The sequence below is a fragment of the Salmo salar genome, chromosome ssa07 (genome assembly GCF_905237065.1).
Source record: "Salmo salar chromosome ssa07, Ssal_v3.1, whole genome shotgun sequence".
Lineage (NCBI taxonomy): Eukaryota > Metazoa > Chordata > Actinopteri > Salmoniformes > Salmonidae > Salmo > Salmo salar.
In genome coordinates this window covers 30,521,981-30,549,264 of record NC_059448.1, presented here as the reverse complement: position 1 = coordinate 30,549,264, position 27,284 = coordinate 30,521,981, and the positions used below count along the sequence as shown (strand labels likewise).

General features: G+C 42.1%; 1 protein-coding gene across 4 annotated transcripts in view; it reads left to right on the top strand.

The window, feature by feature from the left end:
- htr2cl1 (5-hydroxytryptamine (serotonin) receptor 2C, G protein-coupled-like 1) overlaps nt 1-27,284 on the top strand; it is a 202,467-nt gene that overhangs the window by 55,525 nt on the left and 119,658 nt on the right. The gene's annotated exons all lie outside the window — the stretch shown is intronic.

Genomic DNA, 27,284 nt, shown 5'->3' with positions numbered 1-27,284 from the left:
TGTATTGATTATAAGAAAGGTGTTGATGTTTATGGTTAGGTACACATTGGTGCAACGACAGTGCTTTTTTTTTTGCGAAAGCGCTTGTTAAATCACCCGTTTGGCGAAGTAGGCTGGGATTCAATGATAAATTAACAGGCACTGCATCGATTATATGCAACGCAGGACAAGCTAGATAAACTAGTAGTATCATCAACCATGTGTAGTTAACTAGTGATTATGTTAAGATTGATTGTTTTTTATAAGTTAAGTTTAATGCTAGCTAGCAACTTACTTTGGCTCCTTGCTGCACTCGCGTAATAGGTAGTCAGCCTGCCACACAGTCTCCATGTGGATTGCAATGTAATCGGCCATAATCGGTGTCCAAAAATGCCGATTACCTCTAGTCTCTGTCTCTCTGTGTGTGTGTGTGTGTGTGTGTGTGTCTCTCTCTCTCTCTCTCTCTGTGTGTCTCGTTCCCATTTCCCTAAACACTAGCAAAGGTCACCAAAATTGTTAAAAGGTTTTCCAAACAATTCTAATAAATGCAACAGTTGGACAATGACTGAAGATACTCCAAACGTTTTGAATATTTTAAATCCATCAGATATTGACTGAATTATAGCTGTGGTAATTCAGGTATTCAGTTTATTGTCAAATTTGACATTGTTTTCTTCTTAGATTGCACATATATAGTGTTCACACACAAACTCCTGAGTGGCGCAGTGACCTAAGGCATTGCATCTCAGTACTGGAGGCGTGACTACAGACACCCTGGTTCGAATCCAGGCTCTATCAAAACCGGCCGTGATTGGGAGTCCCATAGGGCGGCACACAATTGGCCCAGCATTGCCAGGGTTTGGCTGGTGTAGGCAGTCATTGTAAATAAGAATTTGTTCTTAACTGACTTACCTAGTTAAGTAATGGTTAAATAAAAATATATATATACATTTTCTAATGTATTAAAAATATTTTTGGTTAAATTAAAGGAAATTGTATGTGCCTCATTTACATAAATACACTGGGTGTATTTACATATACTATTAAATTAACATAAATGGGTGGGGCAAGGCTGAAACCACCAAAAACTTGCTCTGTCTAGACTGCCTCATTAATTACTGTTGTTGTCACGTTCTGTTGCATAATTGCATTTAAAATATACACGCTTGGCTCTATACATACTTCACATTGTTTGAGAAATCATACATAATATCACTATAATCCGAATGTTCATTTTCAAAATTTTCTTTAATGTCAGCAAATGATAAAAAAAAATTACATTTATAAATGATGTCATAAATGATATTTTTTCAATTCCACCATGAATGAACACCCATTTCTTGTGATGTAAGTGTTGAGACGATGCATTAAAAGCGTCTGGGATTGCAGAGGATATGTTCATTAGAGTTAACTGCAGCCCAAATAAATGCTTCACAGAATTCAAGTAACAGACATCTCAACATCAACTGTTCAGAGGAGACTCCATGAATCAGGCCTTCATGGTCGAATTGCTGCAAGGAAACCCCTACTAAAGGACACCAATAATAAGAAGAGACTTGCTTGGCCCACGAAACACAAGCAATTGACATTAGACTGGTGGAAATCTGTCCTTTGGTCTGATTAATCCAAATTTGAGATTTTTGGTTCCAACCGCCGTATCTTTGTGAGACGCAGAGTAGGTGAATGGATCTCCGCATGTATGGTTCCCACCATGGAAGAGGAGTTATGATGGTGTGGGGGTGCTTTGCTGGTGACACTGTCAGTGATTTATTTAGAATCCAAGGCACACTTGCATTCTGCAGCAATAAGCAATCCCATCTTGTCTGATTGTCAGGTCATCTGTCCTCCACAATCAGCCAACCTCAACCCAATTGAGATGGTTTGTGATGAGGAAAAGCAGCCAACAAGTGCTTAGCATATGTGGGAACTCCTTCAAGACTGTTGGAAAAGCATTCCAGGTGAAGCAGGTTGAGAGAATGCCAAGAGTGTGCAAAGCTGTCATCAAGGCAAAGGGTGGCTACTTTGAAGAATCTCAAATATAAAATATATTTAGATTTGTTTAACACTTTCTTTTGGTTACTACATGATTCCATATGTGTTATTTCATAGTTTTGATGTATTCACTATTAATCTACAATGTAGAAAATAGTAAAAATAAAGAAACACTTCAATGAGTAAGTGTGTCCAAACTTTTGACTGGTACTGTAGATGCAACGGAAAGAAAATGTATTCAATTTTGCCCATTTCAGCCATTACCGGGGTGTGTTTGACAGGTCATTGCAAACACACCGCGCTCATAACAATAATGGGGGAAAGAACTACAGGCACAAACAAGAGTAAGAACGAGTCACAGTAGTAAAATAAAGGCAATAAATCCTGTGAGATTTAAGTGACAAGTGGATTTTGCATCCGTGAAACAAAGGTAAAAGACGGCAAAAAAAATAACAGATCCTCAGTTGGGCACGCACACAGGAGTTAGAGAAGTGGAGAGTAAGAGAGCGAGAGAGACTTTAGCCATTCATAGTCCTATCTGTATTCAAATCACCTTGTTGACTTTGTGTGCCTCCCCTCTCTCTCCCTCCGCTCTACTTCCCTCTGTCCTCTATATTCTAATCACCTTGTTACCTCTGTTTCCTTGACAGGGAGACAGATTTGAGTTCTGTTCTTTCCTGCAGGTTTTGGGTTGTCATGGTAATTGCGCTCTCTCTCTCTTTCATTTCTCTCTCTCTCTCTCTTTAATTTCTCTCTCTCTCTCTCTCTCTCTCTTTCATTTCTCTCTCTCTTTCATTTCTCTCTCTTTCATTTCTCTCTGAATTCAAAATCACCTCTGTATGCCTCTTGTCCTGGCAGGGGGACAAGGTGACAGATTTGAGCTCTGTTCTGTACCTGTTCCTCCTAGCACTACGTTTTGGGACGTCATGGTAATTGCATTAGTCTAGGCTAGAGAACTGTTTTGCAAGGTCAACAACTGTAGAAAGCAAATTAACAATCATAGTCTGTGTGTTTGTGACCTCGTCTTGCCTATTCTATCCTTTCTTTTTCTTCTCTTCCCTAACCTTCCACACTCTTCTCTTTTTGTCTGTTTTTCTTTCTTTCCTATCGTTTGATGGTGCACCTACAGTGCCCTCACTGTCAATGCAGTGAAGGAGGGGGGTGGAGAGGAATAGAGGAAATTAGTGATGGGAAATGACGAGAGGAGGAATTAAATACTTGTCACACTAACCCTCTGAACTCAGTGTGAGAGAGGAGGAGGGGGATAAAGACGGAAGTGAATTTTAAGTGATGGAGGAGAGGAGGGAGGAAGCGAACGGAGAGAGAATGGAATAAGAGGATGATAGAAGGATGTGAGTGAATTAAATACTTGTAATTCTTGCCCTCTTACCTCAAAATAGGAGAGGAGGGGATGGAAGAATGGTGAGGAATTAAAGTATTTGTCACACTTGCCCTGTGACCTCAATGGAGGAAAGGAGGTATGGGATAAAGAGAGGGGGGAGGGAGTGGGTGAATAGGAGAGAAACACAGAGGATGATGGAGGAGAGCAGGAAAGTAGTGAAGGAATGAGAGGACAGAAAAATAAAGAATGCCCTCAGACCCCAATGTGTCAACCTGAGAATATAGATGTCACCTTTCACCACTCACCCATGAACTTACTCGGGGAATCCACTGTGTGTGTGTGTGTGTGTGTGTGTGTGTGTGTGTGTGTGTGTGTGTGTGTGTGTGTGTGTGTGTGTGTGTGTGTGTGTGTGTGTGTGTGTGTGTGTGTGTGTGTGTGTGTGTGTGTGTGTGTCACTTTATTTCTCTTTCTTATGGCATGACTGTTGGTGACAGTAGGCTATAGTATATTGATTTTCTATGCTTCTCTTTTTCTCTTCTCACGACATAAACATATGGTATAATACCATATGTAGGTGTGAATCCTTCTCTCACACCATCTTCGGTTTTTCCCTCTGGAATTGTGTGAAGATTCCAATCTCCCTTTCCCTTTCTGTCTCCCTCACATCTCCCTTTCTACATTTGTACATTTCCCTTTTAAATGTTTCAGCATTAGATCATTCCTTCTCTTTCCCTCTTTCTTTCTCTCCCCATCATATTCCAAAGCTAACCTATAGGGTGTCTCTCCCTCTCTCTCTCTCTCATTGTGTGAATCATAATTGTGCAGTGTGAATGCTGCATACGGCTGTAGCTTCTCACACAATGAAGGAAAGAAAAGAGAGGAGAGGATGGGTGAAAGAAAGTTGAAGAGTGGAGGAAAGCAAAGAGGGAATGAGAAAAGGAGATGGTCAGAGGAGGGGAGGGTAGGAGAGGAGAGGAAGTAGGAAAGGTGTGAAAGAACGGGAGACAGAAAAATAATATAATGTGTAATGTTAAAACTCAAACATTTTAAGCAAGTGTCTAGCACTGGGAATTAACACACTAATGATGCGCGAGTTAGCTGATTGTTCACCCGCACCCGCACGCAATTGCCAATAACCCATCCGCAACCACCCAACTATATGTGATAAAGTGAAAATCTGAGGCCTGGACCCACCCCTAACCCGCTAATGTACAAAATATCACATTTTATGTGATTTTAAATACTATCAGCTTTTAAGATGCTGATGAAGATGGCACTTCTCCAGACATAATTGCACATTCACATTCTCTCAAGATGCTGAAAGAAATAAATCATGTTCTCCACTCCTGTTCCCGAGTCAAAATTTAGCTTACATTTGTTGTATAACTTTACTGCAAGAATTGCTTAACTCTGCAGGAGTAAATATTAAGGCTATGTGAGAGGTTATTGACCTACATTACAGTCAGTGACCAGATTTCAATTTCCATTTAACCCATCTGAACAGTAGGTTACAGTTCCCTTGACGTGCTTACTTGACGTCCTCGTCTTGTGACTGTCGGATTTGTAATACAATTATTTCCATGACAGATTTAATAAGCGATTTTGGACTGACCATTGTAGACATTTTTGAATACATGCAATTTAAAAGTTTTAGTGCATTCGGAAACACAATTCCCCATCTTGACAAAGTGTAAACAGGTTTTTAGATTTTTTTTCTTCTCCAAATGTATAAAGAATGAAATACCTTATTTACATACGAATTCAGACCCTTTGCTGTGGGACTCGAATTTAACTTAGGTGCATCCTGTTTCCATTGATTGTCCTTGAGATGTTTCTACAACTGGATTCCACCTGTGGTAAATTCAATTAATTGGAAATTATTTGGAAAGGCACAAACCTGTCTATATTAGGTCCGAAAGTTGGCAGTGCATATCAGAGCAAAAACCAAGCCATGAGGTTGAAGGAATTGACCATAGAGCTCCGAGACTGACAGGATTGTGTCGAGGCACAGATCTGGGGAAGGGTACCAAAACATTTCTGCAGTATTGAAGATCCCAAAAAACAAAGTGGCCTCCATCATTCTTAAATAGAAGAATTCTTCCTTGACCTGGCCACCTGGCCAAACTGAGCAATCGGGGGAGAAGGGCCTGATTGGTAGAGTGGCCAGATGGAAACCACTCCTCAGTAAAAGGCACATAACAGCCTGCTTGAAGTTTGCCAAAAGGCACCTAAAGGACTCTCAGACCATGAGAAACAAGATTCTCTGGTCTAATAAAACCAAGATTGAACTCTTTGGCCTGAATGTCAAATGTCACGTCTGGAGGAAACCAGGCCAGGTCAACACCTGGCCATTACCATCCCTACGGTGATGCATGGTGGTGGTGGCGCAACATGCTGTGGGGATGTTTTTCAGTGGCAGGGACTGGGAATACAGAGAGATCCTTGATGAAAACCTGCTCCAGAGCGGTCAGGACCTCTGACTGGGGCAAAGGTTCACCTTCCAACAGGACAACAACCCTAAGCACAAAGCCAAGACAACACAGGAGTGGCTTCGGCACAGCCAGAGCTGAATTTATTATTCATAAACAAAATTCACAAATTTGACAGCACAGTCATGTCTTAAGTGTAAAACTAACAATTAGTCAATGATTCATGCCTTCTTGGAGTGCTAAATAGTCCAAAAGTTAGAAAGTTGTCTGTCAGACGTTTTACAATATACAGTTAAAGTCGGAAGTTTACATACACCTTAGCCAAATACATTTAAACTCAGTTTTTCACAATTCCTGACATTTAATCCTAGTAAAAATCCACTGTCTTAGGTCAGTTAGGATCACCACTTTATTTTAAGAATGTGAAATGTCAGAATAATAGTAGAGAATGATTAATTTCAGCTTTTATTTCTTTCATCACATTCCCAGTGGGTCAGAAGTTTACATACACTCAATTAGTATTTGGTAGCATTGACTTTAAATTGTTTAACTTGGGTCAAAAGTTTTAGGTAGCCTTCCACAAGCTTCCCACAATAAGTTGGGTGAATTTTGGCCCATTCCTCCTGACAGAGCTGGTGTAACTGAGTCAGGTTTGTAGGCCGCCTTGCTCGCACACGCTTTTTCAGTTCTGCCCACACATTTTCTATAGGATTGAGGTCAGGGCTTTGTGATGGCCACTCCAATACCTTGACTTTGTTGTTCTTAAGCCATTTTCCCACAACTTTGGAAGTATGCTTGGGGTCATTGTCCATTTGGAAGACCCATTTGCGACCAAGCTTTAACTTCCTGACTGATGTCTTGAGATGTTGCTTCAATATATCCACGTAATTTTCCTCCTCATGATGCCAATCTATTATGTGAAGTGCACCAGTCCCTCCTGCAGCAAAGCACTCCCACAACATGATGCTGCCACCCCCGTGATTCATGGTTGGGATAGTGTTCTTCGGCTTGCAAGCCTCTCCCTTTTTCCTCCACTCATAAAGATGGTCAATATGACCAAACAGTTCTATTTTTGTTTCATCAGACCCGAGAACATTTCTCCAAAGAGTACGATCTTTGTCCCCATGTGCAGTTGCAAACCGTAGTCTGGCTTTTTTTATGGCGGTTTTGGAGCAGTGGCTTCTTCCTTGCTGAGCGGCCTTTCAGGTTATGTCGATATAGGACTAATTTTACTGTGGATATAGATACTTTTGTACCTGTTTCCTCCAGCATCTTCACATGGTCCTTTGCTGTTGTTCTCGGATTGAATTTCAGTTTTCGCACCAAAGTACGTTCATCTCTAGGAGACAGAACGTGTCTCCTTCCTGAGCGGTATGACAGCTGCGTGGTCTCATGGTGTTTGTACAGATGAACGTGGTACCTTCAGGTGTTTGGAAATTGCTCCCAAGGATGAACCAGACTTGTGGAGGGCTGCAATTTGTTTTCTCAGGTCTTGGCTGATTTCTTTTGATTTTCCCATGATGTCAAGCAAAGAGGCACTGAGTTTGGCCTTGAAATACATCCACAGGTACACCTCCAATTGACTCAAATGATGTCATATAGCCTATCAGAAGCTTCTAAAGCCATGACATAATTTTCGGGAATTTTCCAAGCTGTTCAAAGGCACAGTCAACTTAGTGTATTTAAACTTCTGACCCACTGGAATTGTGATACAGTGAATTATAAGTGAAATAATCTGTCTGTAAACAATTTTTGGAAAAATGACTTGTGTCATGCACAAAATAGATGTCATAACCGACTTGCCAAAACTATAGTTTGTGAACAAGACATTTGTAGAGTGGTTGAAAATCGAGTTTTAATGACTCCAACCTAAGTGTATGTAAACTTCCGACTTCAACTGTAAATGTACTTTTAACCCTTTCATGTGTGAGTTCCAAATCGTTTTTTTATGCACATGATGTTAGAACGTTCTCTCCATTCCAGAATGTGATTGTTACGCAACAGTACATTTAATCCACTCTGCCCTCAAACCAAGACCAGAATGTGATTATAGGCGGTTTTCAATTTGTCACTTTCAAATTATTTTCTAACCAGTTTTTTATTTTCTAAGAACATTTTGAATTGAGGTGTGTTCCGCCTCATTCGTTCACATAAAAGTAATAATTTTTACTTTTGGGGACCAATTCATTTTTTGACATTTCTGATCTGGACAAAATTCCCCAAACACTTCTCAATTGTTTGTGCAGTTCAAGTCTGCAGACATTTGCTCATCTCCCGTCCTGCACACACGTGTTCACATTTTCCCTCTGTTGCCTGCATCGCAGTCATAGTTGTTTTCGTTACCAATAATAACTTTGAAAATATGTGCGTTTCTATCAAAGTAAGTGCCTTATAACGTTCTAATAGTTTCTGCATGTCATGTTATATCATTTCTACTGTAGCTCACAGTGTGTATGGAGCATAATATATTTCTGTATGTTCCTTATAACTGCGGACACGCGAGGTAACGTTACTCATTTCATAACCTTTATGGTGTTATATTCAATCGCGCTTATGTAGCTAGTTACATTCTTCTTTTAGCTCTGTAAAACAATGCTAATTGCATCAGAGAAGTATTGGCTTGTTGTATTTTGAAGCTACCGTGGAAAAATTGACAAATATCTTCTTATACCACTTGGTTGTTTTCTGAGTGCATTCCACAAAGCTGTTCATCATGTCTGCCTTATCCACTGCCCCCATTTTGAGGTTATAGTCAAGCACGCACTCTGGTTTGATTTTCCTCTCTCCAGTCAGGTGGTCCACCTTCCCTGTGGCCGACATGGTTACTGTATGAACAGCGGAGAGGACATGGATGTCTCGTTTGTCATGCCACTTTACCTCCAGCTGTTGACATTTCTTATTTTGTATAGTGGGTCATTTAGGATGGCAGTAGCATTGTTGATGAAATGCAGTCATCTCAGCAGAACTAGGAATCAGTCTTCGGAAAAGAGGGTGGCAAAGAAGGGAGTTGCAAACATAGGATCTATGCTCCAGTATTCTCTTAAGGAGTTCCTCTTTACTATCCCCATGAGAAAGACTGTCACCTGGAAGGTATACATTTCACTAATTGTGGTTGTCCTACCCACTCCTGGCTCTCTCTTCTCCTGTAGCTCCAAGGCATAGCAATTGGTCTCTGCTATGTCTCCGACCAGCTCCTCTGTCAGAAACATCTTGAAGCACTCTGCCTCAGTTGAAATTGGCAAGGGGTGTTGCACTCCAGCTTGGGACTCATCAAAGCAAACAGCAGGGCCAGGAGGGGTGAAATGGCTGGCAGCCTTCCAGATACCACAGAACTCCTGTACTTCATCCACTGTCGGTCTGCCTCCATCACCACCAGCATCTTCAAGGGAACTGGGCTTTGTCAGTGGACAAGGGGTCCTCAGATTCAGTGTTCTCAATGGCTGGGGGGCAGCTCCTTTCTGTCAGTGTCAGAATTTGATTCCTGACTTTCAGACTCATTGTCAGAATTTTTTTTAAATCTCCAGAATTTCCACATCTTGTGAGTTGTCTCCTTTTGAATGACATTGCTAATGCTACAGCTTAGCTCACTCTCTAAGTTTCCTCCTAGGTTTTGGCCTTTCTATGGAGTTTTTCCCAGCCACCGTGCTTCTACACCTGCATTGCTTGCTGTTTGGGGTTTTAGACAGGGTTTGGGTACAGCACTTTGAGATATCAGCTGATGTAAGAAGGGCTATATAAATACATTTTGATTTGAAATTTGATTTGATAAACAACACTGAATCGCTCAGTGGGAGTGAGAGGTTACGTGATGGACTGCCTGCCCGCACCATTTGTATCAATAAATCACTATCAGAAAATGTTTTGTGTGGTAATTATTTATATATTTACTGTTTTATTCACGTTTTTCAATTACCGGTGATAAATCGTGCATTCCGATTCTTGCATAGATTGTAATGGGCAAATACTATGTGTGCAAAATACTTTTTTGAAAGTTGTACTGATTATTATGAGCTAAGCTAATTCAAACTATGTGTGGAGCCATGTTTGTTGACATACAATGCATTCTGTGTTTCAAGTAATCGTCTGTCGGACCAAAGATGCAATAACAAAATGAGGTGAGTAAGGGTTCACTCATTTTTTGAGAACTTCAAGAAGTGAATGGTGGGATGTGAACGATGGCAGACGATACACCCCTTCAATATGCATACTATAAACAGACCAAACTCATCTTGTCTTCTCTTATTATCTTTGGTTGAAACTAATCATTGTCGGATTACTTTCGATTTCTAGAGTGTTTTACTCAATTATTGTGATCAATGGTGAGCTCACCCGTGATGTGATTAATTATACATAGTATTGCTATTAGGTAATTCATATTGTAGTTTATGTCAGCCGAGAGTTAGAAAATATGAATGCTTGTGTTGCGTCAATCTTTCCTCAGTTAGCGCTACGACAAATGTAGCCTGCATTTTTCCGGTTAGGATGATTGTGTTATGCTATAGATACTTTTGTGAATATCTGAACATTGCATCCAAAAATAAACTGCTCACATTCTGGACATAACTTTGTAAGGACTCTTTGTGTAAATAGCTTCTGGAAAAAAGTGTGGCCAGCTCAAATGCTGATTGTTGCGTCATTCGAAACTGGCCGTTCTAAATAAGCGTTCTAATTACAAGGGTGTGATCGTTCGCTTCAGGGACCGCTGTAGAACGATCACATCCGTGTGATGGTACGTGTGAAAGGGTTTATCTGTCTATCTGCATATTATATATAAATAAAACTTAATATAAAAAATATATTTTGTATAGGGCCTCACAATGATCACACTATCATCCTCTTTTACCACTTCGCCAAATCTTTCCCTGACATTGAAATTTTCTGTCCCTCCCTTCTCTTTGTTTTCAACTCTACATTTTCCAGCTCCTTTAGAATTAAACAGACATAGTTATTTTTAACTCTGTGGCTGCTTTTTCTGCCCGTTCCCAAAATCATTGGCGATTTGGCATGTAGGCTATTTGCCGTGCGTACAGTTCGGCTATAACTGCGGGGACTGTGGTTTATGAGTCAACCCACGCATCATTAGAACCCACGACCCTCGGAGCCGGAGCTCATAGCTTACACCCATCTACCGTCCCTGTCCACAACGCTCTAGCTAAACCCAAGCCTACTTGATGGTAATAGCACTCACCGCTGCCAATAATGGCAGGTTTTGACTCACTCGGGACATGGATGAACGTCCACTTTGGAAGTGAATCTTGAGCAACCTGGCTGAATAGGGAGCCATTTGGGATGCAGATATAGTGTGTGCTCTCACTAACTGAGCAGCTATACCAGCGGTGGTTTTACTCATCTGGTCCTCTAGCCTCTGTGGTGTATATTTAGCTCCTGAATCACACTATTGCTCAGGAGGGATGTGTGTGTTTGTGTCTGTGTGTGTTTCAGTCACGCCAGGATTTAAGGAAGTTTATGAGTGCATTAAAGCACCCCAGGGACACCTGTCCATTTAATCAAAGTGTGTGTGTGTTACTGGTCCTGCTACAGCTTCAGGCTATAGGCCAACAGACCAACCACTGTTGGTTTCTGGCACTGACTTGAGCTGGTAGTCCAGTGATTTTGTTTTTGTCGACATTTAGAAAGTTTGCCTAGAAAATAGATGTGACCACTGCCTGCTACGGTGCGTTCCCATTTAACTATATTGTGTCAATAAAAACAGCTGGAAGTGATGACATCACACCTAACAAAAGGATGGAAACTAACTACCTACTCACCCTCTGCAGTTTTGCATTACTGCAGCTTTGCATCCCTGCACAATATCTATAGGATTATGCAACAAACAGTCAACAAACAGAGAACTTAAATATTGCTGGTTCTTTTATCTGTCCCTGGCACTGAATTTAGCTATTAGTGTCATTGATTAGCTATAGAGCCTGAGCCTCTCTCTGACTTAAATGTAAGGATGAAACTAACCACCAATTATACTGTCCTCGGTTACTGTGTCATAATGTCTATAGGATCAGACAGTATTTATGATAGCTAGATTTGTTGGAGACTAGACTATGTAGCCTTTGAGGACTGTAGCTTTGCACAATCTCTATAGGACCAAGCAACAAACAGAGAACTGCATGCATGTCTTTCATTCATTATAAAACACTGATTCTATCAGGACTCAGGATCAGACCCAGATGCAGACAGTTCGAAACACGATTGTTTATTTACAAAACAGGGGGAAGGCAAATGACAGGTCAGGGGCAGGCAGAGGTCGGTAATCTAGGGAAGTGTCAGTAAGGTACAAAACTGCAGGCAGGCTCAGGGTCAGGGCAGGCAGAGGTCAGTAATCCAGGGCAGTGTCGGAAAGTTACAGAATGCCAGGCAAGCTCAGGGTCAAGGCAGGCAGAATGGTCAAAACCGGGAGGACTAGATAACAGCAACTATAGAAACTTGAATACTGTCTGATCCTATAGAGGCATGAAAGTGCATCTGTGTTCAAATTCTTGGAACCCAGGCGGAAGGAGAGGGTGAAGTTGAATCGATTGAAAGCAGGGCCCATCGAGCTTGCCTTGAGTTGAGGCGCTTGGCGGTGCGGAGATATTCTACCCCACTCCGACGTCCGAGACAATGACATCCACCACGAACTGCCTGGATGGATTAGGATGGGGGTGGTAGTGAATTGGTGCTTTAGGTCCAAGAATGCCCAGTCTGCAGCTGAAGACCACGTGAATGGGACCTTGGGAGAGGTGACTGCTGAAAGGGGGGAAGCCAGGGTGCTGTAACACTGGATGAACGTGTTCTTGAGCCAAGCGGGAAAAAACAAGGATGTCATCGAGGTAGACGAACACGAACCGATTCAACATATCACAGAGAACGTTGTTAACCAGGGCCTGGAACACAGCAGTAGCGTTGGTCAGTCTGAATGGCATCACCAGGTATTCGTACTGCCTGCTAGCCATGTTAAAGGCAGTCTTCCACTCGTCCCCTTCCTGTGTCCGTACCAGATGGTAGGCGTTCTGGAGGTCCAACTTGGAGAAGATGGTAGCCCCCTGGACAGGCTCGAAAGCCGAGGCGATGAGTGTTAGTGGGTCTAAACAGTTATGTTGTTTAGGCCCCAGTCGATGCCTTGGTCTCCGGACCCGACAGGGAATAAAGCCGCCCCCGAGGTGGTGTGAGATGTGCGTGGGAGAAGGTCGATGGCGCAGTCATAGGGCCGATATGGAGGAAGCAAGGTGGCATGGGCCTTGCTGGAAACCTCCCGGAGGTTCTGGTATTCTGTGAGGTCCGGGGATTTTCCCAAGCCCGCAGGAAGATGTCCCGTGGTAGGCTGTGCCGACTTCAGGCAATGAGCATAGCAGAAAGGGCTCCAATCCTTGATTGAAGCCACAGTCCAGTCAACAAGGGGATTGTGTCTCTGGAGCCATGAAAACCCAAACACAATAGGTACCTGAGGGGATTCGATAAGTAGAAACTGGATCAACTCGCTGTGGTTGCCTGACACTCGCAGGTTGATAGGAACCGTGTTGTGGTTGACTCTGCCAATCGAACGCCCATCCAGTACTCTGACGTCCATGGGAATGTGAGGGGTTGAGTGGGGATTCCCAGCTCAGATACCAGGGTAGCGTCCATAAAACTCTCGTTGGCCTTGGAGTCAATGAGTACCCGGAAATATTTGGTCCGGTAACCCCACAGCAGGATGGCATGGAGAGGGGAACGAGTAAGCGGAGACTGGACTTTCTCCGTAATGCCCATCAGTGTACTCATACCTCCTGATGAGCCTGGTCTTTTAACAGGACAGGTAGAAATGTAAAGACCTGTAGTCCCACAATACAGACAGCTCTTGGTGTTCAGTCTGTGTAACCGTTCGCAGGAGAAAACATAACTCTGCCAAGTTGCCTAGGCTCCGCAGGAGGCAAGTCGGCAGACCTCGGTGATTCCCGGGGGAACTTTCATAACCTCAGATTCGCTCAGCAATGTAAACGCAGAGGACTTTCGGGATTCCTCGGAGGCGAGGTGGGATCCATGGACAAGTGACGGGGAGTGGGAATAGACCTCTCCCTCCTATGTTCCCATAGTCGCCCATCGACCCAGATGGTCAAGGCAATGAGATATTCCAGATCGATGGGCAGCTCCCGGGCTGCGAGCTCCTCTTTCACCTCCTTTGATAACTTGTGAAGGAATGTGTCGAACGGCGCTTCCGGCTTCCAGGCACTCTCGGCGACCAATGTGTTGAAATCAACCGCATAGTCTGCACTAAGGGAGTCTTGGCGTAGCCGGAGTAGCTTCCGAGCAGCCTCTCTCTCAGACAACAGAGAATGAAACACTTTCTTAATCTTTGCCATGAACTCTTCTAAACTGAAACACACGGTGGCTTGTTGCTCCCACACCGCCATAGCCCAGGCTAGAGCCTTCCCGGACATCAGTGTTATAAAGTACGCTACCTTCGAGCAGTCCAAAGGAAAAAAATAGGGCTGTAGCTCAAAGATGAGGGAGCACTGGGAGAGAAACGCCCAACAGGTCCCTGAATCTCCAGCGAAGCGTTCCGGGGGAGGTAAGCTGGGTTCTCGGGAAGCCAGGGTGGGCTTGAGGGACGTGCTGCTGACAGCGGGGTTACTGAGAGGCTGGGAGGTTATGGTAGTGGCTGGCTGTCTAATAGACAAGCCGCGGACTTGCTCCAGCAATGTATGGAAAGCACGGTCGTAGCGTTCCGCCAAGGTCTGGAATTCTTCTATAAGGTTGTGAAATAACTCCTTGTGTCTTCCAATGATGGCTCTGTGGGAGGAGACGGCGTCACAGATCTAGTCCGAGTCTGCTGGGTCAGTAATGGCCAGTTAGTACTATCCGGACTCAGGATAAGACCCAGATACAGACAGTTCGAATCATAGTTTATTTGCAAAACAGGAGGCAGACAAACGACAGATCAAGGGCAGGCAGAGGTCAATAATCCAAGGCAGTGTAATTAAGGTACAGAACGGCAGGCTCAGGGTCAGGGCAGGCAGAACTGCTTTGCTGGTTAAGGGCTTGTAATTAAGCATTTCACTGTAAAGTCTACATCAGTTGTATTCGGCACATGTGACAAATACAATTTGATTTGATTCCACCTATACCTAATATTAGATAAAGGGAACCTGGGTGTACAAATAACACAAAATGCAATATTTATTTAATTGATTTAACCTGTTATGGCTAGGGGGCAGTATTTTCACGGCCGGATAAAAAACGTACCCGATTTAATCTGATTATTACTCCTGCCCAGAAACTAGAATATGCATATAATTATTAGCTTTGGATAGAAAACACTCCAAAGTTTCTAAAACTGTTTGAATGGTGTATGTGAGTATAACAGAACTCATTTGGCAGGCCAAAACCTGAGAAGATTCCATGCAGGAAGTGCCCTGTCTGACAATTTCTTGGCCTTCTTGACTATCTCTATCCATTACAGGGAATCTCTGCTGTTACGTGACACTTCCTACGGTCCCATGGGCTCTCAGAAGGCGGCAAAAAGCTGAATCGTGGCTTTGCAGGCTCTGGCTGAAAAAAAGTAGCGCGTTTGGATAGTGGCTGGTCACAGTACTGTGAGACTCAGGCTCGTGCCCGAGTCGACCCCATGCTTTATTTTCTTTTGTCTGTTTACCAAAACGCAGATTCCCGGTCGGAAATATTATCGCTTTTTTACGAAAAAATGGCATAAAAATTGATTTTAAACAGCGGTTGACATGCTTCGATGTACGGTAATGGAATATTTAGAAATCTTTTGTCACGAAATGCGCCATGCTCGTGACCCTTATTTACACTTCGGATAGTGTCTTGAACGCACGAACAAAACGCCGCTATTTGGATATAACAATGGATTATTTTGAACCAAACCAACATTTGTTATTGAAGTAGCAGTCCTGGGAGTGCATTCTGACGAAGAACACCAAAGGTAATCAAACTTTTCTAATAGTAAATCTGACTTTGGTCAGGGCTAAACTTGGTGGGTGTCTAAATAGCTAGCCGTGATGGCTGGGCTATCTACTCAGAATATTGCAAAATGTGCTTTCACCGAAAAGCTATTTTAAAATCGGACACCTCGATTGCACAAAGGAGTTCTGTATCTATAATTCTTAAAATAATTGTTATGTTTTTTGTGAACGTTTATCCTGAGTAATTTAGTAAATTCACCGGAGGTTTGCGGGGGGTATGCTAGTTCTGAACGTCACATGCTAATGTAAAAAGCTGTTTTTTTTATATAAATATGAACTTGATTGAACAAAACACGCATGTATTGTATAACATAATGTCCTAGGTGTGTCATCTGATGAAGATCATCAAAGGTTAGTGCTGCATTTAGCTGTGGTTTTGTTTTTTGTGACATTATATGCTAGCTTGAAAAATGGCTGTCTATTTCTGGCTGGGTACTCTGCTGACATAATCTAATGTTTTGCTTTCACTGTAAAGCCTTTTTGAAATCGGACAGTGTGGTTAGATAAAGGAGAGTCTTGTCTTTAAAATGCTGTGAAATAGTCATATGTTTGAAAAATTGAAGTTTTTGTATTTTTGAGGAATTTGTAATTCGCGCCACGCCTATCATTGGATATTGGAGCAGGTGTTCCGCTAGCGGAACGTCTAGATGTAAGAGGTTAACCTCTATGGGCTAGGTGGGACGCTTGCGTCCCAGCTACTCAACAGCCAGTGTAATCCCGTGGCGCGATATTCAAATACCTTAGAAATGCTATTACTTCAATTTCTCAAACATATGACTATTTTACACCATTTTAAAGACAAGACTCTCGTTAATCTAACCACACTGTCCAATTTCAAAAAGACTTTACAACGAAAGCAAAACATTAGATTATGTCAGCAGAGTACCCAGCCAGAAATAATCAGACACTCATTTTTCAAGCTAGCATGTAATGTCACATAAACCCAAACCACAGCTAAATGCAGCACTAACCTTTGATGATCTTCATCAGATGACACCCCTAGGACATTATGTTATACAATACATGCATGTTTTGTTCAATCAAGTTCATATTTATATCAAAAACCAGCTTTTTACATTAGCATGTGACTAGCATGTGACTAGCATTCCCACCGAACACTTCCGGTGAATTTACTAAATTACGATAAACGTTCACAAAAAACATAACAATTATTTTAAGAATTATAGATACAGAACTCCTCTATGCACTCCCTATGTCCGATTTTAAAATAGCTTTTCGGTGAAAGCACATTTTGCAATATTCTCAGTAGGTAGCCTGGCATCACAGGGCTAGCTATTTAGACACCCAGCAAGTTTAGCACTCACCAAAGTCAGATTTACTATAAGAAAAATGTTATTACCTTTGCTGTTCTTCGTCAGAATGCACTCCCAGGACTTCTACTTCAACAACAAATGTTGTTTTGGTTCCAAATAATCCATAGTTATATTCAAATAGCTCTGTTTTGTTCGTGCGTTCAGGTCACTACCTGAAGGGCAATGCGCGAGCGCATTTTGTGACAAAAAAATGCAAAATATTCCATTACCGTACTTAGAAGCATGTCAAACGCTGTTTAAAGTCAATGTATATGCTATTTTTTCTCGTAAAATAGCAATAATATTACAACCGGGCAACATTGTATTCATTCAAAGGCTGAAAGAAAAAAATTGAGTAGTCTCGTGAATGCGCATCTCAGTCTCACTGTCCCCAGGCTGACCACTCACAAACAGAGCTGTTGTACTTTGCCCAGAGACAGCAAACACCCCATTCCACTTTCTGGCGGCTTTTGAGAGCCAATGGGAGCCTTAGAAAGTGTCACGTTACAGCACAGATGCTGTATTTTCGATAGAGATGCAACAGAAGGACAACAAGTTGTCAGACAGGGCACTTCCTGTATGGAATCTTCTCAGGTTTCGGCCTGCCATATGAGTTCTGTTATACTCACAGACACCATTCAAACAGTTTTAGAAACTTTAGAGTGTTTTCTATCCAAATCTACTAATTATATGCATATTCTCGTTTCTGGGCAAGAGTAGTAACCAGTTTAAATCGGGTATGTTTTTTATCCGGCCGTGAAAATACTGCCCCCTAGCCCCAACAGGTTAAGTTGTTTGTTCTCCCTTTGCACCACCTCCACCTTGCATGAATAGAGTCTACAGTACCTTTCAGCTCCGTGTTCTCTTTCCTTAGATGATCAAGCTGACATTGGCTGAATTCTAGAGTGACATATTGATTGATTGACATTGATGTCCTCTCGTAATATATCCAAGATATGAAGTTTGGCAAGCCTTTCATTGATGGATTTTAATTAACAAGTCAACATCCATATCACTCACTCTCCCCACTCTCCACGCTCGCCCTCTTGCTTGGGGATGGTTTGGTTCCATCATAGGTACCGTTTGGCCAACTTGGCTTTGGTTTGTTTTGTTGATTGAGTTTGTTGTCCTTAACAATGCTTGAATCCCCCGAAACCAGTGACATGTTCATTTGAGTTCGTAAGTATCTCTCATCAATGAATCGTTCAAGCTCTTCAATGGATTCTGAATCATCCAGCGTGTTTGCAGGCAGAGTAAAACAAAAAGAACAAAACAACGTTAACTTAGCTAGCGTCTAGTCAGTGTATGTGGAAAAAAATCACGCCAGAGTGCATTCAGGTGAGGGTTTGTGTACAGTGAGAGGTGAGACGGGTCTGGTCATCGTCAGCCATTTTCCAAGCTGATCTGAGGTCTTGGAACCTCAGCCAGGAGAGTCATGACACAACATTGCAGAATTTAGTTTTTTTTATGTGTTATTTGTTACATTATTAGGCCATCATTTTTTTGTGTTCTTACATACAGCTGGGAAGAACTTTTGGATATCAGAGTGGCGGTAACTCCCCAGCATTACGACCAGGAATAGGACTTTCCCGAATAGGATCCTTTGTCCGTTCCACCCCAAGCAATTGAACTGATTCCAGAGGCTGACCCAAAACATCGCCAGTGCAGAAGAGGTACTCAGAGTGGACTTCTAGTCCGACTCAGGAGGCGCGCACACCACTTACCGCTTCCGAGTATATTACTCGCTAATGTTTAGTCTCTGGATAATAAAGTTGACAAGCTGAGAGCGAGGATTTCCTTCCAGAGAGACATAAGGGATTGTAACATACTCTGTTTCACGGAAACATGGCTCTCCTGGGATTTAGTGTCCGAGACCGTACAGCCAGTTGGGTTCTCAATTCATCGCACAGACAGGAATAAATATCTCTCTGGGAAGAAGGGCGGGGGTGTATGTTTCGTGATTAACTTTTGTTCACCCGACACAATGCAGATAGCCCGGTTAGCCTATGTGCGGGAGCAATGGTTGGTCGGTCCAATTGAGGTAGTATGTACATGAATGTATAGTTAAAGTGACTATGCATATATGATAAAACAGAGAGTAGCAGCAGCGTAAAAAGAGGGGTTGGGGGGGCACATAATGCAAATAGTCCGGGTAGCCATTTGATTACCTGTTCAGGAGTCTTATGGCTTGGTAAAAACTGTTGAGAAGCCTTTTTGTCCTAGACTTGGCACTCTGGTACCGCTTGCTATGAGGTAGTAGAGATAACAGTCTATGACTGGGGTGGCTGGGGTCTTTGACAATTTTTAGGGCCTTCCTCTGACACCGCCTGGTGTAGAGGTCCTGGATGGCAGGCAGCTTAGCCCTAGTGATGTACTGGGCCGTATGCACTACCCTCTGTTGTGCCTTGCGGTCAGAGGCTGAGCAATTGCCCTACCATGGCAAGGTGATTGCCGCAACCTTGGCAAGGTGACTGGGAATATGGCAGAATAAAAACAGTGTAGTTATTCCCTACGTAAGGCGATCAAACAGACAAAATGTCAGTATAGAGACAAAGATGAGTCGCAATTCCCCGAGCTGACAAGGTACAAATCTGTCGTTCTACCTCTGAACAGGCAGTTAACCCACTGTTCCTAGGCCGTCATTGAAAATAAGAATTTGTTCTTAACTGACTTGCCTAGTTAAATAAAGGTAAAATAAAAAAATAAACAAATTCAGCGGCTCAGACACGAGACCTATGTGGCAGGGTCTATAGACAATACACAATCACGGACTACAAAAGTAAAAATAGCCATGTCGCGCACACCGACGTCTTGCTTCCAGACAAGCTAAACACCTTCTTTGCCCGCTTTGAGGACTGTGGGCTCTCCTTCTCCATGGCCGACATGAGTAAGACATTTAAGCGTTAACCCTTGCAAGGCTGCCGGCCCAGACGGCATCTCTAGCCTCGTCCTCAGAGCATGCGCAGACCAGCTGGCTAGTGTGTTTACGGACGTATTTAATTTCTCCCTATCCCAGTCTGCTGTCCCCACGTGCTTCAAGATGTCCACCATTGTTCCTGTACCCAAGAAAGCAAAGGTAACTGAACTAGATGACTATCGCCCCATAGCACTCACTTCTGTCATCATGAAGTGCTTTGAGAGACTAGTCAAGGATCATATCACCTCTACCTTACCTGACATGCTAGACCCACTTCAATTTGCTTACCGCCCCAATAGATCCATAGACTGCCCTGTCCCATCTGGACAAGAGGAATACCTATGTAAGAATGCTGTTCAACACCATAATACACTCCAGGCTCATTGACCTGCTTGGCCATGCATGCCTCTAACTCAATCATCAAGTTTGCAGGTGACACAACAGTAGTAGGCTTGATTACCAACAATGACGAGACAGCCTACAGGGAGGAGGTGAGGGCTCTGGGAGTGTGGTGCCAGGAAAATAACCTCTCACTCAACATCAACAAAACAAAGGAGATGATCGTGGACTTCAGGAAACAGCAGAGGGAGCACCCCCCTATCCACATCGACGGGACCACAGTGGAGAAGGTGGAAAGCTTCCTTGGCGTACACATCACTGACCTACAGCACCCGATGTCACATGAAAGCCAAAAAGATAATCAAGGACAACAACCACCCGAGCCACTGCCTGTTCACCCCGCTATCATCCAGAAGGCGAGGTCAGTACAGGTGCATCAAAGCTGGGACTGAGAGACTGAAAAACAGCTTCTATCTCAAGGCCATCAGATTGTTAAATCTAGCACATTGGAAGCTGCTGCCTACATACATAGACTTGAAATCACTGGCCACTTTAATAAATGGAACACTAGTCATTTTAATAATGTTTAAATATTTTGCATTACTCATCTCATATGTATATACTGTATTCTATTCTACTGTATCTTATTCTATGCCGCTCTGACATTGCTCATCCATATATTTATATATATTTATATTTACTTAGATTTGTGTGTATTGTGTGTGTTGTGAAATTGTTAGATATTGCTTGTTAGATATTACTGCACTGTTGGAGCTAGAAACACAAGCGTTCCGCTACACCCGCAATAACATCTGCTAAACGTGTATGTGACCGATAAAATGTTTTTTTTTTATTTCACCTTTATTTAACCAAGTTGAGAACAAGTTCTCATTTACAATTGCGACCTGGCCAAGATAAAGCAAAGCAGTTCGACAACATACAACAACACAGAGTTACACATGGAGTAAGACAAACATACAGTCAATAATACAGTAGAAAAATAAGTCTATATACAATGTGAGCAAATGAGGTGAGATAAGGGAGGTAAAGGCAAAAAGGCCATGGTGGCAAAGTAAATACAATATAGCAAGTAAAACACTGGATTGGTAGATTTGTAGTAGAAGAAAGTGCAAAGTAGAAATAATGGGGTGCAAAGGAGCAAAATAAATAAATACAGTAGGGGAAGAGGTAGTTGTTTGGGCTAAATTATAGATGGCTATGTACAGGTGCAGTGATCTGTGAGCTGCTCTGACAGCTGGTGCTTAAAGCTAGTGAGGGAGATAAGTGTTTCCAGTTTCAGAGATTTTTGTAGTTCGTTCCAGTCATTGGCAGCAGAGAACTGGAAGGAGAGACGGCCAAAGGAGGATTTGGCTTTGGGGGTGACCAGAGAGATATACCTGCTGGAGCGCGTGCTACAGGCGGGTGCTGCTATGGTGACCAGTGAGCGGAGATAAGGGGGGACTTTACCTAGCAGGGTCTTGTAGATGACCTGGAGCCAGTGGGTTTGGCGACGAGTATGAAGCGAGGGCCAGCCAACGAGAGTGTACAGGTCGCAGTGGTGGGTAGTATATGGGGCTTTGGTGACAAAACGGAGGGCACTGTAATAGACTGCATCCAGTTCGTTGAGTAGGGTATTGGAGGCTATTTTGTAAATGACATCGCCGAAGTCGAGGATCGGTAGGATGGTCAGTTTTACGAGGGTATGTTTGAGTGAAGGATGCTTTGTTGCGAAATAGGAAGCCAATTCTAGATTTACCTTTGGATTGGAGATGTTTGATGTGAGTCTGGAAGGAGAGTTTACAGTCTAACCAGACACCTAGGTATTTGTAGTTGTCCACATATTTTTAGTCAGAGCCGTCCAGAGTAGTGATGCTGGAAAGGCGGTCAGGTGCAGGCAGCGATCGGTTGAAGAGCATGCATTTAGTTTTACTTGTATTTAAGAGCAGTTGGAGGCCACAGAAGGAGAGTTGTATGGCATTGAAGCTCGTCTGGAGGGTTGTTAACACAGTGTCCAAAGAAGGGCCAGAAGTATACACAATGGTGTCGTCTGCGTAGAGGTGGATCAGAGACTCACCAGCAGCATGATTTGATTTGAATTGGTTCTATTGCGTCGGTCAATTTAAACTTACCAGCTTGAATAGTTTTAAGTGTTTCAAATACTGTATTTGACATAGGTCTGGCCTATTGCAATCTATAGGATAAGATTCAATACGGTCAGAATAAGTTGAGTTATACCGTGCAGTGTGTGTTTGTGAGTTGAGTTTCTCCCTTTGCCTATTAGACTGTAGTACCACTGAATAAAGGAGGGGTAAGGTTGAGAGATAGAGAGGGTGTGAGAGAGGGAGACATGGACAGGGACCTGTGTCTCTTATCCTGTCATACTGTAGTTACAGTACAGTAGGAGTGTGTGGGTTTTAATGATATTGTATCTGAAGCCTTTTAAATGTATCTGATTAAGTCCACCTACAGGCCTAGAGTGGTACTTTTAGGCGTGTCTTGGTTGTATTAGGTGACAGATTACAGACCAGCGAATTACAGCTAGTACAGTAGTTGATAGAGGTCTGAAGCACACATTGTGCCCTGGTTCTCTTAAGAAAATTGTTGAACAATAGCCATAGGATGGTCTCTAATATTACGTTCATGTAAGTGGTCTCTTGTGATGATTTGTTTGAAGCCTTTTAAATGTGTCTTATGAAGTCCAACTACAGCAAGTGGTCAGTTGAGTCTGGCTGTGCCTTGGTTGTGTCTGGCGAGTGATCACTACAGAACAGCTATTACCATCTTAGGGTTGTCATTGGTCACTGATATTAAGCAGTGTCTATTGATCTCTAAAAGTGTTCGAAGTGATGTTCAGAAGTGGACTATGAAAAAATGAAAAAAGTTTATTGGTCGCCTACACAGATGTGCAGATGTTACTGCAGGTGTAGCGAAATGCTTGTGTTTCTAACTCCAACATTGCAGTAATACCTAGCAAAATGGTTGTGTATTGGTTATCACAGGCAAAAGATCACAGAAGGACAGATTGCAGAACAGCTATTACCGCCTTAGTGATGTAGGATGGTCACTTGTATTAAGTGGTAATTGCTTAATTCCATTCAATATATTGGTCATGTGTTTCTTAGAAAGCTTCTTTATCAAAGCACTTTTGCAACACGTGTCAGCAATAAATATAATTGAAGGAAATTAAGCTGCCGTCTGAACCTTCCTTTAACCTGAACCTTCTTTTGGGGCTCCCGAGTGGTGCAGTGGTCTAAGGCACTGCATCTCTGTGCTAGAGGCGTCACTACAGACCCTGGTTTGATTCCAGGCTGTATCACAACCGGCCGTGATTGGGAGTCCCTTATGGCAGCGCACAATTGGCCCAGCGTCATCCAGGTTAGGGTTTGGCCGGGGTAGGCCGTCATTGTAAATAAGAATTTGTTCTTAACTGACTTGACTAGTTAAATAATGGTTCAATATAAAAACATTTGCAATTGCAGTTTTATAATCCTAGGACTGAGCACCCCTTCAGCGGTCCAAAACATTTTTGCAATCTTGGTTATAGTGTCAGCACACCACACGTATTATACTAAGTGGTCTTTTGTGATTAAACAGTCTTTGATAATGATCTTAAAAGGATTGACCAACTAAAATCCATGAACTGTTCAGTCAGCCAATCAACTAACAGATTCATCTGTCAGCCCGCCAATGGGCTGCTTCATTGTTGGTTTTCCCAGAGTCCTCATTGTGCATGCTGTGTGTGTTTCTGATTAGTCCACACAGTGCCTGCAATGTGGACGCTGAGATACCTAGAGTCATCCCTAAGAAAGATTGAGCATTTTCATACTTTCAGGCTTCATTTTTTGTTTCAAATATGTTTTATGATGAAGCATAGGTGTCCAAGTATGCAATTGTACAATTTGTTTTGTGAGCTTATTTCTTTTACATAAAAGACAACAGTTACAGTTGAAGGCGGAAGTTTACATACACTTGTTTTTCAACCACTCCACAAATTTCTTGTTAACAAACTATAGTTTTGGCAAGTTGGTTAGGACATCTACTTTCTGCATGACACAAGTACATTTTCCAAAAATTGTTTACAGACAGATTATTTCACTTATAATTCACTGTATCACAATTTAAGTGGGTCAGAGGTTCACATACACTAAGTTGACTGTGCCTCTAATCCTTAAACAGCTTGTAAAATTCCAGGAAATTATGTCATGGCTTTAGCAGCTTCTGATATAATAATTGACTTCATTTGAGTCAATTGGAGATGTACCTGTGGATATATTTCAAGGCCTACTTTCAAACTCAGTGCCTCTTTGCTTGCCATCATGGGGAAATGAAAAGAAATCAGCCAAGACCTCAGAAAACAATTGTATCCCTCCACAAGTCTGGTTCATCCTTGGGACGTTCATCTGTACAAACAATAGTACGCAAGCATAAACACCATGGGACCACGCAGCCGTCATAGCGCTCAGGAAGTAGACTCGTTGTGTCTCCTAGAGATGAACGTACTTTGGTGCGAAAAGTGCAATTCAATCCCAGAACAACAGCAAAGGACCTTGTGAAGATGCTGGAGGAAACAGGTACAAAAGTATCCACAGTAAAACGAGTCCTATATCGACATAACCTGAAAGGCCGCTTAGCAAGGAAGAAGCCACTGCTCCAAAACCACCATAAAAAAAAGCCAGACTACGGTTTGCAACTGCACATGAGGACAAGATTGTACTTTTTGGAGAAATATCCTCTGGTCTGATGAAACAAATATAGAACTGTTTGGTCATAATGACCATCGTTATGTTTGGAGGAAAAAGGGGGAGGCTTGCAAGTCGGAGAACACCATCCCAACCATGAATCACGGGGGGTGGCAGCATCATGTTGTGGGGGTGCTTTGCTGCTGGAGGGACTGGTGCACATCACATAATAGATGTCATCATGAGAAGGAAAATATATTATTATATTGAAGCAACATTTCAAAACATCAGTCAGGAAGTTAAAGCTTGGTCGCAAATGGGTCTTCCAAATGGACCCCAAGCATACTTGCAAGCAAAGTTGTGGAAAAATGGCTTAAGGACAACAAAGTCAAGGTATTGGAGTGGCCATCACAAAGCCCTGACCTCAATCCCATAGGAAATTTGTGGGCAGAACTGAAAAAGCATGTGCGAGCAAGGAGGCCTACAAACCTGACATAGTTACACCAGCTCTGTCAGGAGGAATGGGCCAACATTCACCCAACTTAGTGTGGGAAGCTTGTGGAAGGCTACCCGAAACGTTTGACCCAAGTTAAACAATTTAAAAGCAACGCTACCAAATACTTGAGTGTATGTAAACTTCTGACCCACTGGGAATGTGATGAAGGAAATAAAACCTGAAATAAATCATTCTCTCTACTATTATTCTGACATTTCACAGTCTTAAAATAAAGTGGTGATCCTAACTGACCTAAGACATGGCAGTTTTACTAGGACTAAATGTCAGGAATTGTGAAACTGAGTTTAAATGTATTTGGCTAAGGTGTATGTAAACTTCCGACTTCAACTGTACATACCGAAATGATCACGAGTATTACAACAGGATATTGTTGCAAGAGTTGAAATGTTTAAACAGAATGGGAACATAAACATTTGTATAAAAAAGTGAAGACAAACTGAAAAAAAAGAAAGAAAAAGCTGAGTGCCCCCTGAAGGTTGCATCGTAACATTAGGAGCTTACTTCCTAAACTGGATTAGATCAAGATCTAGGCCGGACATTGTGGTATTGACTGAAATGTGGTTCTCTGGGGACATTCTGGACTCTGATATATATTTTGAGGGTTATAATGTGTTCAGAGTTGACAGACAGGGTAGAGGTGGTGGAGTAGACTTTATTATAAAAAAAATATTTCTCTGTCTCTTTACTGAAATCCATTTCCCTTGCCCAAAAAATGTAGCTACTATCTTTTAGCTTTTGTCTGGCGGAAAAATGTATCCATAATTGGCTTCAGACAATCTAAAAGACATTATCTAAACCTTACCCAGTTTGTGACTAAGCATACATGGCCCAACCCTAAAGATCCTTCAAAGTCAACTCTGATTTGATCTTATTTTAATGAATACATCAGAAATATGTTTCTACTGGTGTCTTTGCCCAAGACATTAGTGACCATTGCCCAGTTGTCTGTTAGAGATGTGAGAATACAAAAATCTAAGCCTCATGTCATCACAAAGAGGAATTCTAAAAACGTCAGTGAACAGGCTTTTTTTAACATGATCTTTATTTTATTGACCTTGATTGTATTTCAACTATCCCTGAATCTGATTTAGCTTTGAGCCTTGTTGCAGATGCTCCCTTCAAAATATTACAAGGTAAAGGTAGATAAAATGCATGGTACACCGGAATCAGAATACTGTTTCTACGTTACTCCTTTTTCATTTACAAGGCCCTACTTCGTTAACTTCAGTCTTATCTAACTTTGCTGTTGAAGTATGGACACCGGATTTCCTAACCTTGATTTTGTTTATATATTTGGTTAATTAGTCTCAAGATGGGGAAATAATGGAGGGGGTAGCTCATCTATTAATTTGCCCATCTATCACTGATCAGAGACATTTAGCATGCAATAATGTATAACTTAAATCAAGTATAGGCCTATTATTTTTGCTCTATTGTGTATAGGCAACTCCAAAAGTCTGCAGAGGTTGTGAAATATGAATATGAGACTCACATGCTTTTGAAAATATGGATTGTTGTTATTTTCTATCGGTATCATGATGATGATACTCAAATCATCGTACAGAGGTTCAGCCAGATCAAATGTATTCATTTCTTGACATGATAGGAAAGAGCAGATTCTAAGGTTTCTAAAGCACACACAGGCAAACTCTCTAAAAAGAGGGGGCTAGGGCTCTGTTTCAAAATATAACCTTTTAATTACATGACAATTGTGTGAGAAAAATAATATTTATATTTTATGCTGTTATAATCCATTATATTCTTACTATAAAATATACACTGAGTATACAAAACAGCTCTTTCCATGACATATACTGACCAGGT